This window comes from Scyliorhinus torazame, chromosome 18, assembly GCF_047496885.1.
Source record: "Scyliorhinus torazame isolate Kashiwa2021f chromosome 18, sScyTor2.1, whole genome shotgun sequence".
In the NCBI taxonomy this organism is placed as follows: Eukaryota; Metazoa; Chordata; class Chondrichthyes; order Carcharhiniformes; family Scyliorhinidae; genus Scyliorhinus; species Scyliorhinus torazame.
The window spans coordinates 7655881-7669821 of NC_092724.1; the positions used below are offsets into that span (position 1 = coordinate 7655881).

General features: G+C 44.9%; 1 protein-coding gene across 2 annotated transcripts in view; it reads left to right on the plus strand.

Moving 5' to 3' along the window:
* LOC140394920 (phospholipid phosphatase 2-like) overlaps positions 1 to 13941 on the plus strand; it is a 116774-nt gene that overhangs the window by 47856 nt on the left and 54977 nt on the right. The gene's annotated exons all lie outside the window — the stretch shown is intronic.

Below are 13941 nucleotides of genomic sequence, written 5' to 3' on the forward strand. Positions count from 1 at the left end.
AAGGGAGAATTCAGAATGTCCAATTCTCCTAACAAGGTGACTTTCAGGAATTGTGGGAGGAAACCGGAGAACCCGGAGGAAACCCAAGCAGACAGAACGTGCAGACTCCGCACAGACGGTGACGCAAGCCGGGGATCGACCCTGGGAATTGAGGGTGAATTTAGCATGGCCAATCTATCTACCCTGCACATCGTTGGGTTGTGGGTGGGAGACCCACGCAAACAAGGGGAGAATGTGCAAACTCCACACGGACAGTGACCCGGGGCCGGGATTGAACCTGGGTCCTTGACGCCATGAGGCAGCCGTGCTAACCACTGCACCACCGGGCTGTCCCGGAGCAAGTTGACTTGCCATTGTTCTTATCAGATGTGTCTGCGGCATTGCTTTATCATAGGATCATAGAAACCCTACAGTACAGAAGCAGGCCACATGGCCTGTCGAGCCTGCACTGACCCTCTGAAAGAGCGCCCTGCCCAGGCCCACTCCCCTGCAGCCCCATGACACCGAGTGTCAATTTAGCACGGCCAATCTAACCTACACATCTTTGGACTATGGGACGAAACCAGAGCACTCAGAGGGAAACCCACGCAGACATTGGGAGAAAGCGCAAACTCCACACAGACAGTCGCTGAAATCGGAATTGACCCGAGGCCCGAGTGTCACACACAGATGGGATTAAGGCAGAAGCTAAAATATGATGAGCTTTAAATTTGGCATTTCACAAAAATAGCATTTATTTTGCAAGGTCAGAGAACTTGTTCACCAGTTGTTACGATTTCGTACACCGTTCAAAAACCCAGTTGCACTTTATTCAAGAAGGCATAACATTTTCAAGGTTTTCTTTTGCAGCGAGACTAATGGCATGAAAAATGGGAATTCATGTTGAATCAAATGCTCTCTCCGATTTCCATCTGCGGGGGCTTGAATGACGCACCCCTGTGGAAGTGGAGGAAATCACCGGTAGAAATTTCTGCCTTTCTTTGTTTAATGGCACCCGTGTGGGTGCCAGAGGTTGCACTTTGATTCGCAGTTGCGATGAGGGTGCCGTCTGTTGTGTTATGCTTCTTCGTGTAGCATAAGCTGTTTCCTTGATGTATGCTTTGACAAAGGAAGGCCCAGACTTTGTAATGAGTTCAATATGTTTATTGAACTATTAACACAGTTCTTAAATGAGTTTGACTCTCCTGCTAATCTAACTGTAGTAACTCAGTCTAACAAGCCAGTCTGCTCTAAGCCACGTGCTGGGTGTGATGCTCCTGATCAACCCTGATCTCTAGTTGTGGGTCTGTGGAAAGAGGCAGAGCATGTGTGCCCTGACCTTTTTATGTGGGTTGTGAAGTGCCCCCTTGTGGTAATGCCACCTCTGGGTGTCCTGATTACCTATTGGCTATGTCCTGTTGTAATGACCCATTGGCTGTATGTCTGTGTCATGTCATCTCTGGTGCTCCCTCTAGTGGTTACTTAGTTGTAGTGTTATTACATTAACCCCTTGTGTATTTACAGTGATGCATATCACCACAACGTCCAGCCTGGTGGAAAATAACACCAGCGGCGAGATCATTCCATCAGTAATCTCAAACCGTTACTTCCAAATATGTCCGGTTCCTTTGCCATTTCTCAAATAAGAATTTCCCGCAAGACAACTAAAGTATTTAGAAATGCCACTATGGCTATTGTTCGAGGAGAAATAAATGAATTATGTTGTTGAGTGCGTGTATTTAAAGCAAATGTGTCAAAATCTGTGATGACGGGATGCTTCCATCATTGAAGCAGGAATTCACAAAGAAGGACTTGAGAAAAGTGTAGCTGTGCTGTTATCGAGTGTCCGCTTTGTGTTTAAGAAGCTACCAGAGAGCTTGTAAGTTTTTATGTTTTCATCCAAATGAAGGCATTTTTTTTAAACAATGTGCACCCGTGTCCGCTTGGCAAAAACAACGATACTTTCAAGACATTTGACCGGGTTCTCCGGCAGCGGAGGGTGCAAACAATAGGAAGCCCCTTGACGGGATCGGGAGATCCCACTGGCGGGCTGAGTCTTCCGCCATAGAAAACGGCGTGTGGGTGGAAGATCCCAGTAACTTTCCAGACCACTTGTATCCAACATGGCAGCCACCGTGAAGTTTGCCGTCAAAGGGTTGTTGACCTGCAGCGTGAACTCTGTTTTTCTCTTGCTCCGTGGATGCTGTCCAACCTGCTGGGTGTTTCAGATTTGCAGCATCTGCAACATGTAGTTTTTGCGGATGTTTGCTGGTTTGAATCAGCCAATGCGTAGCCTTGCTGCTTTCACGACAGGTTAAATCAGCCAATGGCGTAGCCTTGCTGCTTTCACGACAGGTTGAATCAGCCAATGGCGTAGCCTTGCTGCTTTCATGTCAGGTTGAATCAGCCAATGCGTAGCCTTGCTGCTTTCATGTCAGGTTAAATCAGCCAATGGCGTAGCCTTGCTGCTTTCATGTCAGGTTAAATCAGCCAATGGCGTAGCCTTGCTGCTTTCTCGTCAGGTTGAATCAGCCAATGCGTAGCCTTGCTGCTTTCATGTCAGGTTGAATCAGCCAATGGCGTAGCCTTGCTGCTTTCATGTCAGGTTAAATCAGCCAATGGCGTAGCCTTGCTGCTTTCATGTCAGGTTGAATCAGCCAATGGCGTAGCCTTGCTGCTTTCATGTCAGGTTAAATCAGCCAATGGCGTAGCCTTGCTGCTTTCACGACAGGTTTCGGAACCCTCTTTTTGTCATTTGTTTCACAATGTTATTTTGGTGGGGTGTTGGGGAGGCACGTCAAGAGTTTAATTTGGGATCCGTGTTAGCATTGCTTACTGGACAGCACGGTGACGCAGTGGTTAGCACTGCTGCCTCATGGCGCCAAGGTTCCAGGTTCAATCCCGGCCCTGGGTCACTGTCAGTGTGATGTTTGCACATTCTCCCCGTGTCTGTGTGTGAATCACCCCCACAACCCAAAGATGAGCAGGGTAGGGGGATTGGCCACGCTAAATTGCCCCTTAATTGGAAAAAAAAGCGTTACTGCTTACTTTTGGGCCTCTGAGGAGATCAGAATCTTTTCAGCTCCCCTCTCTGGTAAATTTATGGATTCCATCTATGTAGTAGCCAGCTCTCCTTCATCCTAATATGGATAGCTGCCCCCTCTGCTTCTGGATGCTACTCATATGTAAATCAGATTCTGTGCCAGTTGAGTCCCGTCCAGTCGGGATGCTTGATTCCACATCCCCTGAGCTATCTTTGTTGATTTGCACAATGCCTTTTGCATGAACCACTCTTTGCTATCTCAATATCTTGCAGGGCTGTACAAGTGCACGTCAGAGAGTTGAGTTCACTCTTCAGAGGATGACACTACTCAGAAGCAGGATATTTATGTTAGATTCGTTTGCTATTTTAAGGGTGTGGTCACACAGGCCCAGCATGTTTCAGCACGATTATAGAAGGAACTGGGAAGCGCTGGAATTAACACAGCAGATCTTGTTTCTGGTTATAGATTAGGGTCAAGACGAGATGTATGTTTTAACTCTTGTCATTGCTCGCCTTTGAATCATTAAAGAACAGGCCTGTAATAGGCAAGCCTGAAGGCTGTCTATTTATTGACCACTTAAGTGTAAAATAACCACATTTCTAGGATGTGCTTGAAAGGTCCCTGCAGTTAATTCTGCCATTTGGCAACAGTGGCAACACGTGACCACTTTTTTCTAGGTCGGCATGTTCAAATTCCTTTTTCAGTGCTGTTCTTATTTCCAAACCCCTTTGATGGGCTCAGTGTTCCCTACCTCTGTAACCTCCTACCACTCTGATCTGCTCCAATTCTGGCCTCTTGCACACCCCCAATTTTAATTGCTCCACTATTGACAGTCTGGGTCCCAAGCTCTGGAATTCCCTCCCTAACCATCTTCCTCTTTTTTTTAACACATTCTTTAAACGTTACCTCGCTGACCTAATATCCCCTTCTGTGGCACGGTTTCAAATTCTTTAAAAAAAATAAATTTAGAGTACCCAATTATTATTATTATTTTTTTTTTTTCAATTATGGGGCAATTTAGCGCGGCTAAACCACCTATTTCGCACATCTTTGGGTTGTGGAGGTGAGATCCACGCTCGGTTTCAAATTCTGTGATGCATGACGCACCTTGGGATGTGTTACCAAGTTAAAGGTGCTATATAAATGCAAATTGTTCTTGTTACAGTCTCTGGAAACCATGTAAGGCATTTGGTGCTCCTGAGCGCATACATGTGCTGGAAAATGCATGGCTTTTTTTTTTTTAGTTGTGAAGCGTAGCTCATTTTTAAAAATTAATTCTTGGCATGTGGGCTTCGCTGGCTAGGCCAACATTTATTGCCCATGAGAAGGTGGTGGTGGGCTGCCTTCTTGAACCACTGCAGTCCATGTTGCCTAGGTGCACCCACTGTGCTATTAGGGAGGGAGTTCCAGGGTTTTGACACAGTGGCAGTGACGGAACAGAGATATTTTTCCAAGTCAGGATGATGAATGACTTGGAGGGCAACCTCCAGGTGGTGGGATTCCCATGTATCAGCTGTCCTTGTTCTAGATGAACATAAAACATAAAGTGGAGAAGAAAGCCATTCGGCCCATCGAGTCTGCACTGACCCACTTAAGCCCTCACTTCCACCCTATCCCAATAACCCCTCCTAACCTTTTTGATCACTGAGGGCAATTTATCATGGCCAATTCGCCTAACCTGCACGTCTTTGGACTGTGGGAGGAAAACGGAGCACCCGGAGGAAACCCAAGCAGACACGGGGAGAACGTGCAGACTCCGCCCAGACAGTGACCCAAACCGGGAATCGAACCTGGGACCCTGGCGCTGTGAAGCCACAGTGCTATCCACTGTACTACCGTACTGCCTTAGATGGTGGTGGTTGTGGGTTTGGAAGGTGCTAAGTAGCCTTGTTGAGGTCGTGCAGTGCATCTTGTAGATGGTTCACACTGCTGCCACTGTGCGTCGGTATTGGAGGGGGTGAATGCTTGAAGACAGGGTGACAATAAAGTGAGCTGCTTTGTACTGGATGGTGTATGTTGCTTCTTGGAGCTTTCCTCATCCAGACAAGTGGAGAGTATTCAATCGCCCCTCTGTGACCTGTAGATCGTGGGCAGGCTTTGGGGAGTCAGGCGGTGAGTTCCTCACCACAGGATTCCCAGCCTCTGACCTGCTCTTGTAGCTACAGTATCTATGACTAGTCCAGTTTAGTTTCTGGTTAATGGTTCAAGGTGTTGATAGTAGGAGATTCAGCAATGATAGTCCGATTGAACGTCAAGTGGCGATGGTTAGATTCTCTCTTGTTGGAAATGGTTATTGCCTGGTGCTTTTGTGACGCAAATCTTACTTGTACTTCATCTCTGAGGGTCTGTTTCAGTGAATGATTTGAGGTATATTGTGGAGGAAAATTGGATAATGTTTGGAGTAAGCCGGGTTGTGGAGAGGGTGGGGAAATGGGCTTAGTTTTGGATTATCAGCATAAATATGATGGATTGAATAACCTATCGCTGTTTTTGAACCTCGTAAAATAAGATGGAGGATATATGGAAGGGCTAAGATGTGAGATGAGATGCCGGAGATGGGACGATTACCTGCTAGAAGGACAAGTGTGTGGCACCATCGGTTCTGTGAATCTCTAAGCTTCCAGTATGGAACGTAAGCTGGTACCAAGCACCACAAGTTTTCATAGAAAGTACCAGAGGCAGCAGAAATGCCAGGACCCTGGTTTTGAAAACTCACCACTATTCTTGGAAGCCTCCCTATACCAAAAAGGGCCGACATTCTAAATGGTGATCAGGGATTCTCACTCCCCGACTCCGATGCAAGCTTCAGTGGGTGCTATTCTTGTCAAACTATGTTTGCAAGTTATCCCCCGGTATAACCCATACCTTCACCGAAGATTTCATCTATTTACCACTTAGTAGCATCGATCCTGGGTCCCGCATTGCTAAGTAAGTAAAGTAGATTAATAACCACTGTTTCAGGTTAAAACTTTTAAGTTATTTTATTATAATTTTTTTTTTTCTCTTTTTAAAAGATGCAATCACTGTCTTTACAGAAAAGTAAAAAGATCTTGCTTCTGGATCCTTCTGGTTGGTTGGAGGGACCTTCAGGCCCAACTTGACAATCAATCTTCTTTAAAGCCTGGTCTTCTTTAGATGTATTCGCTGGTTAGCTCGGTTGCTGTGTCCTATCTTTCCCATGTACCGAGATAGGAGAGCTATCTCTGAGCTGAATCTACCTACTCTTTAAATTCTAGTCTTCCTTAGATGCATTAGCTATTTTAGCTCGGCTGCTTTGCCCTGTCTCTTTCCCATGGCCGAGCTGACTGTAATCTGACTCTGCTTCTCCCCTCTCTCTCTCTCTCTCTCTCTCTCTCTCTCTGAGTTCTGATTCTGGTCCTGGTTCTCTTTCTTCAGGTTCATATTCTCTTTCTAACAGTTAAGTTTTTATGACGTTATTGTAAAGTAACTCTTCTTTGATTGTAAAAAGTATCTTTGATCTAAACCTTTTTAATCCAACTAAGTATTCATTTTGACATGACTGCATCTCATAGATCTGATTACATTGGTTCCTTTGTGATGTTCAAAATGCTTTGACTTCAAGAGGTGTTACTTTTGGTTTGGTTCCTGCCATTTCTGTAGTTTTATTTTCCAATTGTGTCCTCCGCTCATAATTTTGACTTTGATTTTGGCTTTGAATTATGTTTCTCGTAGACTGATACCGTCTCCAGTTTTCTTTAACTTACCAGGTATTAACAAATTTTCACACCTAGAACCCCATCCTTTCTTTCCCAGCTGCTAACTAAGATAGTTCATTTCTATGAAGGTATGAGCCATTGTTTTTGGCTTCATTCAAAATCCTGTTTGTCTTGTTTGCTAAGCCTGCTTGACCAAGGCTATTTGCATTTTCCTTCCCTGGCAGCTGCTGTTAACCCTTTGTGGGATCTTTCCCTACATTCTCTCATGTTTCTCTCAGACCAGATATTGCTTGACTTCTATGTTTCAAATGACACATCTTTCCATATTTTCAATAACAACCCGAGCAAACGCGAATTACTTGCCAGAACAAATCACTTTCATAGAATCCCTACATGTATAGAAGGAGGCCAATCGGCCCATTGAATCTGCACCATCCCTCTGAAAGGGCACACCACCCAGGTCCATCGACCATTCACTCCGTCCTAACACCCTAACCTGCACATCCCTGGACACTAAGGGGCAATTTAGCATGGCCAATCCACCTAACCTGCACATCTTTGGACAGTGGGAGGAAACCGGAGCACCCGGAGGAAACCCATGCAGACACGGGTGAAAGTGCCAACTCCACATATAGTCGCCCAAGGCCGGAAATGAACCCGGATCTCTGGCGGTGTGAGGCAGCAGTTCCAACCCGCTGTGCCATCTCTGTCGATGGTGCAGAAATGTAATGAACTACATTGGAGAGATGACCTCTGCTTGGTTACACTGTGTCTGGAGGTGCTAACTCATACTAGAGTATGGCACCATTCGATAGTGGCAGCCCTCTGGTACCCTGCCCACATAAACCCGATGACCAAGTCTGCACAGTGAATGTCAGAGTAATGTACACTTGGGCGCAATAGATAGTGATCAGAAGCAAAACTGTGGCTACCTTAATTGTAAATTGGAAGTCTTACAACACCAGGTTAAAGTCCAACAGGTTTGTTTGGAGTCACTAGCTTTCGGAGCACAGCTCCTTTTTCATCAGGTGAATGTTCACCTGAGGAAGGAGCTGCGCTCCGAAAGCTAGTGATTCGAAACAAACCTGTTGGACTTTAACCTGGTGTTGTAAGACTTCTTACTGTACCCACCCCAGTCCAACACCGGCATCTCCACATCATGGCATCCTTAATTATCAGACAATAAGCTTTCTCTTGTATCCTGATCGGAAGCAAGAAATAAAATGTATTCGCATAATGTCCTCCACAATCTCAGGATTCCCAGAAGCATCTTGGAGCCAATTAAGTAGTTTCAAAGTGTAGCCACATGATGAGCAACCTGTCCACAGCAAGCTCCCTCAAACAGCAAATTAATAATGAACAGATAACTTGGCATTCTCCTTAGTGATGTTTGACGAGGGATATATGATAGCTCTCTAACTGAAGATAACTCCCCCGGCTCTATGTTGAAATCCTGCCGCATCTGAGAGGGCAGATAGAACCACTGCTTAACACCTAACGCATTTAAAAGATGTGAAGCAACTCTCCAGATATTCGTTTAATATTCAAGTTTTGGGCAGACCCACTGTTTACCAGCAGCTAAGATTTTGAGAGGAAATGATGGGCTCAAAAGAGTAATCTGAGCCTTTTGCAGTCTTTTACAATGAAGAGGTCAGTAGGGAATGTGAAACAAGCACGCGAGAAAAAGTAGGACATGGGCCAGAACCATCAAACCTGATAGGTGTTGGTTGGACAGATAGCCTCAACAAATTGATTCAAATATTTACCCCGATCCTGACTGCAATTTTGTGTTTACCTAGACCCTCCAAAGATTCAATTTCTTCAATTACAGAAAGCACATTCATATTCTTGTGTCCTGCACTGCCAAGTCATCATAATTGACCAGTTATTGAGCAGAAACCCATATCCTTAAAGGATTCATTCATTGCTTATTTTCAGAAAATTCTCCAATAGTCGAGCTTAATATCTTTTTAAATTGCAATGCCCTGGGATGTTTAAAAAATGTGATTTGGTTCTCAAAGGTTGCAAGATTCCTTTGTGAAATGAGGTAGGGAAATTCTCAATTCGAATCCTCTTGGACTTAAAATTGCCTCAAATTGGAGACGAAGGTGGCAATCTCCTGAAAATCTTCTCTGGAAAATAAAGGAATATCAAAAAACATACCGGTGGCTGGGGTGTATTGTTAAGATAAAGTGGAGCAGTTTTTATCTGCACTGATTGTGCACGTTACAACCAGACCCAGGTGTAATTCCCCAAAAGTTCTTGATCTGGGTGAGAGCCCTCAATTTGTCACCATCCAGCTGGGATACCCCCAAATTGTTACAAACCAGGGTGGGAAGGGATGACTGGCTCCATGTCTTCATTAAACCCCCTCCATCGGTTGCAAAAAGATTTCATCTGGAAAGAATCCCTTTTCATGGATACCTTTTTCCTAGATCCTTGGACAGCCTCTCTGACAGGGAAGCATAAACTTCCTGTGCCCGCCCCATCAATTTAATTTGCATTGGTAATGTCCACTTTTAGTTCGGCCATTCCATTTGGGTTGCTATTTTCTCAAATGCCATGAAGAATGCCTCTACTTCCATTTCCTCAAATTTTGGTAGGGCCTGTATAAGCTTAAACATACCCCTAGGATTCTAGGGTTAAGCTCGCCCCTAGTTCTTGGCACCTCCCTTTTAATTTGAAAAGAAATTAAATGAAATGAAAATCGCTTATTGTCACAAGTAGGCTTCAAATGAAATTATTGTGAAAAGCCCCTAGTCGCCACATTCCGGCGCCTGTTCAGGGAGGCTGGTACGGGAATTGAACCGTGCTGCTGGCCTGCCTTGGTCTGCTTTAAAAGCCAGCGATTTAACCCTGTGCTAAACCAGCCCCTCCCAATTTCCAGCTCTTTAAACTGGAACTCTTTTTTTCTTCTTTTTTCTTTTTCTTTTTCTTCTTCTAATTCCAACTTCCTCATTTCAAATGCTCTTTAGAACACTATCTTTCCCCTGCAGTTCCAAGTCTCTTTTTTTAAATCCCTCTCCCCTCTCATGCTTGAACTGGAACCAAATTCTCTCCTGTGTTTCTAACAGACCCAAACACTCGCAGTGTATCCTAAATCACTGCCTTCTTCATTTTAACCAGCACCTCTATTTTGAATTCACTTGCCAATTCATTTAACTTGTCTTTTCAAAGCGCTTGTAAATAAGCCAAAGGCAGATCCTTCACCTGAAGAAATGCCTTAGCAGCTTCCAGAGCCGTCCTGTTGTACTCTTACAAACCTGGTGCTGCTTTAATAAATACAGGACCTCAAATTGTTGCTGTCTACTATACCAAAGCTCCCTAGATGATACTCCCAAACTATGTCATGCCACCTGGTCAATTCCAGCCCAACTTCACCCGTGGTCACAGCACTGGTGAAATTGAAGTTACTCAGATAATTTTCTAAATTTTAACACCATTAACCTTTTATTATTTAACAGTAATTAGTATTATATAGGTGACAATGCAACTGGTTAACAACCATCTAATTCCCAACACCCCCCTTTCTAACTCACCCCACTTGTATACACACCCAAACAGATAATATATATACTCTCTCTCTCCCTCTCTCTCTCTCACGCTCACACGCTCACTTGCACACACACACACACATGGACAACATAGAGGGAAGAAAACATATATACACACAAACAGACAATATATATACTCTCACACACACACACACACACACACACACACAACATGGAGTGAAGAAAACAATGATTAAAAAATAAAAGATTGGGGCCTTTCACTTCACATGGTGTCTTCCAGTTGGTTTCTTTCTCCTGTTTAGGCTGTCAGTTGGATGTTATCTTTTCTCTCCGCTTGTAATAGTCTTGTAATATAGACTCGCAGAGACAGCCGAGAGAGAGAGAGGAGGACACATTCTTCATTCAAGGGTTTCGTGTCGTCTACTGGGTTCTGTCTGAAAACCCCACTTGGTAGGAATCAATTGCCAGGCAGAACACTGTCCCTGGCCAACCCATTGGCCGCCAGCCAACCAATCGAATCGAATCCCTCCAGTCTGCTGGGTGCCTGAAAGTCTGGGATTTCCTTTGGACAGCATGGACAGAGTGTATAGTTGTCAAACTATTTGAAACTTTGAATCCTGGTACTTCCTCTGCTCAACTGAAAGGTATATCTCAACTAACAATCCCCGGACCAAAGAAAAGATAAAATAAAATAAATGGAAACGAAGGGAAGTGAAAAGGAAGGACTCTTAACAATGTGCGCGCACACCACATGCGTATCTACCCCATACACACACCAGGCAGAAAACAAGCACTGTGTAGCTCAATTGGCTAACTTTCAACCCCCTTCTTTGTGTCTGCCAACTTGGAATCCACTAGTTGATCTATGGAGGCATTTACACCGGGGGTCTTCCAGATGATGGCTGTTATGTTCCTTTTGTCTTTACCAGAGATAGTATCAGTCTCTGGATGCTTTTACAAATATCTTGTCTGGAAATATAGAATACAGGGACGGGTTCCATTGTCCCTTCAAGAAACACCCTGCAGCTAAAGTCCAACATTTCTGTGCGTAATTCCATGTTTTATTTTTTTGCTCTATCATCATAACATGCTCTATTTGGCCTGGAAGTATTTTCTGACTGGAGTTATTTCTAACATGCTCCTCTTGCTGAAACCATAAACTCACTGTTGGGGTACGATTTCCAAGGGGCCAGTTAACCTATATCGCCTCACTCAAACGGCCAATTCCTTTGTGAGCTTTAATAGTGAATGTTGGCTGCACATTGATCTACTGAGGCAACACAATTAAACCCAATTCCATCCACATTCCAGGAGTCCAAGTGGCAGAGACTGGATAGCGATCGTGCATCTCTCCTCCCTAGCCTATGGCTATGAACTGAGACATTCGTTATTTAAATAACTATTGCCTGGCCATTGAGACTACAATAGCAACTAGAGTGATTAATGGATGTTGTCTGGATGGATGTAGGGATGCTGAAGCCCAGTGTTTATTTTAAATACAGCTTTCAGCTTGGTTCTTCAATCCATCTGCTGCTATCTCCAGACAAAAGCTGCAGTTTAAACATTGTAGAACAGACTAAACCCATAGTCAACGCAGAGCAAAGATCCTTGTTCAACCCACATTTACCAGGAAATTTGTGTGGAGGTCGGATGCTGCAGTATGAATGACAGTACAATGTGCCAAAGTATCTGCTTGAATTGTGAAAACCAGCGAGCAGTACAACTCCACATTGGCCCTCTAAACTTCCGTCGTGTCTGGAGAGGGAACTTTGGACTGTGCAGTGTGGTAGGTACAGACCTAACACTAGTGATGTTGAAGCCATTTAAGGTGATAAATTAAAAGCATCAAAGAAGATTGAAAATGATCCTTTCCTCCTCGGTGTGTCTGATGACTACACCAGTTAAATATTTGATTTTGCCAGAGTGTTTTTTCCCCTTTAAAGCCAATATTTATCACTATGCCGACATCATTAAACAAGCAGATGATTTGCTCATTTCAGTTCGGCCCTGTTTGTTAAAGTTTGCTGTGTGGAAATTGACTGCACCATTTCATACCTTGCATCACGCCACGGGGTGGCACAGTGGTTAGCACTGCAGCCTCTGAGCGGCAGGTATCCAAGTTCAATTCTAGCCTCTGGTGACAGTGTGGAGTTTGCACTTTCTCCCCCGTGTCTGCGTGGGTTTCTTCCGGGAGCTCCGGTGTCCTCCCAGAGTCCAAAAATGTGCAGGTTTGATGGATTGGCCATGCTAAAATTGCCCCTTAGTGTCCAGGGATGCATAGGGTGTGTGTGTTTGCAGGGGGGGGGGGGGGGGGGCTAGATAGGGTGCTCTTTCTACGGGTCAGTGCAAACTCAATGGGCAGAATACCACCACCTGCGCTGTATGAATTCTATTATTCTATTCTATGATTCTATGATGGAACAGTGACAATATTTGATTGGCTTTCAAGCGCTATACAAATGGAAATATTTTAGTATAAACGAGTGCAGTGAAATAATCACTCGATAGTTAATACTGGATAACAACTCTGGAGAAGGATTGCTCTTTGGGGTCTTGGGTAATCCTTTTGTTTTGCCAGGAGGAGAATGAGAAGATAGATTGTTACAAGGAGGGAAGGGAATAGCTAAGCCAGTGCACGGGCTTTGCAGTCACCATGTCCGAATCCTATCCTAACAGTTGGAGCTGCAAAATTCTCCAGGACAATAAACAGCAAGTGCTGTTACCATGGCAGGTAGTCAACGTTTTATGGAGGGAACAGATGAGTTGATCTTTTGGGTACCGTTTTTATCAGAGAGTATTCCAATCTAATGGCTAAACTGAGTGTTTTGGACGTTTTCTGATTTGGGTTCAGATTTCCAATCAACGCAGGATTTTTGTTTCTGCTTCCTAGAACCATAGAATTCCGACAGTGCAGAAGGAGGATGTTCGGCACATCGAGTCTGCACTGACCCCTCCGAAAGAGCATTCTACCTAGGCCCACGCCCCCATCCTATCCCCGTTACCCAGCGCCTTGATCATGACCAATCCAACCAACTTGCACATCTTTGGACTGTGGGAGGAAGCTCTCATAGACACTGGGGGGAACCCACGGGGGGGGGGGGGGGGGGGGGGGGGGGGACACTGGGAGGCAGTGCAGATTACACACAGACAATAACCCAAGGCCAGAATCTAACCCGGGTCCCTGACACTGAGGCAGCAGCAGTAACCGCTGTGTCGTCCCTTAAGGAATTAAGTGGTGTATTGTGTCACCATGGAGTGTCACTTGAATTCTACGGCAGCAGGCCCATTTGATGACTAGCCCTTGCTTTCTGAATAGTACTTGGCACAGCCTTCCTTTGTGCTGTGCAAAGATCCAGTTTGGCAGTTTTGAATAGCATAACATTATTTGTAGGGAGACCAGATTTTCAAAAGTGAAAACACCCTGTGCTCCCTCCACAGCACAAACTGATTTCTCTTTGCAACTCCTCCAGGCGCGCAGCACCTTATCTGTTTGCTTTACAATTAAATCGGTGCTTTTCCTGTTCAAAGTCAATTCCCAAGGAAACCAAGGTTTGCGGATGTAGCCAACTCCGACAAGCGCTTCCTGCCGCCCATATTCTGCCCGCCTCCCCCAGAAGTGCTTTCCACATGCTATCCAGAAATTTAACATCATGCTGCAGGGCAAAGGGACCACGGGCTGTGCCGTCTGTGGGGCAAAGTGGCAGATCTAGGGTGCACGTCTAAATT